The sequence below is a fragment of the Scomber japonicus genome, unplaced genomic scaffold (assembly GCF_027409825.1).
Source record: "Scomber japonicus isolate fScoJap1 unplaced genomic scaffold, fScoJap1.pri scaffold_462, whole genome shotgun sequence".
Lineage (NCBI taxonomy): Eukaryota > Metazoa > Chordata > Actinopteri > Scombriformes > Scombridae > Scomber > Scomber japonicus.
Genome location: NW_026518529.1, coordinates 5,001 through 7,500, shown reverse-complemented (window position 1 = coordinate 7,500; position 2,500 = coordinate 5,001).

Below are 2,500 nucleotides of genomic sequence, written 5' to 3'. Positions count from 1 at the left end.
ATGCACAGCTGGTATGAGACTCTGGATTCATGTACATAGACACAGACTGTACTTATTATTATTATTTTGGTGAATTATAACCTCTTTATCACTTTCTGTTATGTTATTATAATCGTCACTGCACTGTGAAATACTTATATACTGTAATATGTAGTAGACTTCATGTACTATTAGTTTCATACTACAGTGTCTGATCAACTAAATAGATCTTACATACTGTTTTATGGAGCTTTTCCATTGTTCTTTGCAGTATTTGCATCTTTCTTGGCAGTATTTGTATGTTTCTTTGCAGTATTTATACCTTTCTTTGCAGTATTTATCTTTCTTTGCAGTATTTTTACCTTTCTTTGCAGTATTTATATCTTTCTTTGCAGTATTTGTATCTTTCTTTGCAGTATTTGTATCTTTCTTTGCAGTATTTGTGTCTTTCTTTGCAGTATTTATACCTTTCTTTGCAGTATTTACCTTCCTTTGCAGTATTTTTGTCTTTCTTTGCAGTATTTTTACCTTTCTTTGCAGTATTTATACCTTTCTTTGCAGTATTTATCTGTCTTTGCAGTATTTGTATTTTTCTTTGCAGTATTTGTATTTTTCTTTGCAGTATTTCTGTCTTTCTTTGCAGTATTTCTGTCCTTTTGCAGTATTTTCATCTTTCTTTGCAGTATTTTTATCTTTCTTTGCAGTATTTGTACCTTTCTTTGCAGTATTTATATCTTTCTTTGCAGTATTTCTATCTTTCTTTGCAGTATTTTGCAGTATTTTTACCTTTCTTTGCAGTATTTATATCTTTCTTTGCAGTATTTGTATCTTTCTTTGCAGTATTTGTGTCTTTCTTTGCAGTATTTATATCTTTTTTGCAGTATTTATATCTTTCTTTGCAGTATTTTATCTTTCTTTGCAGTATTTTATCTTTCTTTGCAGTATTTGTATCTTTCTTTGCAGTATTGTATCTTTCTTTGCAGTATTTCTATCTTTCTTTGCAGTATTTTTTACCTTTCTTTGCAGTATTTTTACCTGTCTTTGCAGTATTTATATATTTCTTTGCAGTATTTTCATCTTTCTTTGCAGTATTTATATCTTTCTTTGCAGTATTTTATCTTTCTTTGCAGTATTTTTATCTTTCTTTGCAGTATTTTATATTTCTTTGCAGTATTTATATCTTTCTTTGCAGTATTTTTACCTTTCTTTGCAGTATTTCTGTTCTCTTGCAGTATGTTTATCTTTCTTTGCAGTATTTTATATTTCTTTGCAGTATTTATATCTTTCTTTGCAGTATTTATATTTCTTTGCAGTATTTGTGTCTTTCTTTGCAGTATTTGTGTCTTTCTTTGCAGTATTTATACCTTTCTTTGCAGTATTTACATCTTTCTTTGCAGTATTTTCATCTTTCTTTGTAGTATTTTTCTTTCTTTGTAGTATTTTTTATCTTTCTTTGCAGTATTTTCAACTTTCTTTGCAGTATTTATATCTTTCTTCGCAGTATTTTTTACCTTTCTTTGCAGTATTTTCATCTTTCTTTGCAGTATTTATATCTTTCTTTGCAGTATTTATATCTTTCTTTGCAGTACTTTCATCTTTCTTTGCAGTATTTCTGTTCTTTCTTTGCAGTATTTATATCTTTCTTTGCAGTATTTTTTATCTTTCTTTGCAGTATTTTCATCTTTCTTTGCAGTATTTATATCTTTCTTTGCAGTATTTTATCTTTCTTTGCAGTATTTTTATCTTTCTTTGCAGTATTTTATATTTCTTTGCAGTATTTATATCTTTCTTTGCAGTATTTTTACCTTTCTTTGCAGTATTTCTGTTCTCTTGCAGTATGTTTATCTTTCTTTGCAGTATTTTATATTTCTTTGCAGTATTTATATCTTTCTTTGCAGTATTTATATTTCTTTGCAGTATTTGTGTCTTTCTTTGCAGTATTTGTGTCTTTCTTTGCAGTATTTATACCTTTCTTTGCAGTATTTACATCTTTCTTTGCAGTATTTTCATCTTTCTTTGTAGTATTTTTCTTTCTTTGTAGTATTTTTTATCTTTCTTTGCAGTATTTTCAACTTTCTTTGCAGTATTTATATCTTTCTTCGCAGTATTTATATCTTTCTTTGCAGTATTTTTACCTTTCTTTGCAGTATTTTCATCTTTCTTTGCAGTATTTGTATCTTTCTTGGCAGTATTTGTATCTTTCTTGGCAGTATTTGTATGTTTCTTTGCAGTATTTATACCTTTCTTTGCAGTATTTCTATCCTTTTGCAGTATTTCTATCTTTCTTTGCAGTATTTTCATCTTTCTTTGCAGTATTTCTGTCCTTTTGTAGTATTTTTGTCTTTCTTTGCAGTATTTTTTATCTTTCTTTGCAGTATTTATATCTTTCTTTGCAGTATTTATATCTTTCTTTGCAGTATTTGTATCTTTCTTTGCAGTATTTTATATTTCTTTGCAGTATTTTCATGTTTCTTTGCAGTATTTTCATGTTTCTTTGCAGTATTTTTACCTTTCTTTGCAG